Source organism: Aquarana catesbeiana, linkage group LG13 (genome assembly GCF_042186555.1).
Source record: "Aquarana catesbeiana isolate 2022-GZ linkage group LG13, ASM4218655v1, whole genome shotgun sequence".
NCBI classification, from domain to species: domain Eukaryota; kingdom Metazoa; phylum Chordata; class Amphibia; order Anura; family Ranidae; genus Aquarana; species Aquarana catesbeiana.
Window position 1 is genome coordinate 54,362,147 of NC_133336.1, and position 213 is coordinate 54,362,359.

The window sequence follows — 213 nt, forward strand, 5'->3', positions numbered from 1 at the left end:
ATATAATCACACACATAGGTTGGACTTGATGGACTTGTGTCTTTTTTCAACCTCACCTACTATGTAACTATGTAAATAATATTCTAGTATGCATTATGCCATTGTAATACAGGTGTTCTTTTGTTTTTTTTTACCAGCAGCGGTTTACAAACCCTTTAAGCACAAAAGGATGTATCAGACTATTTCCCCTTTCAATATTGGTCTCAAAAGCTC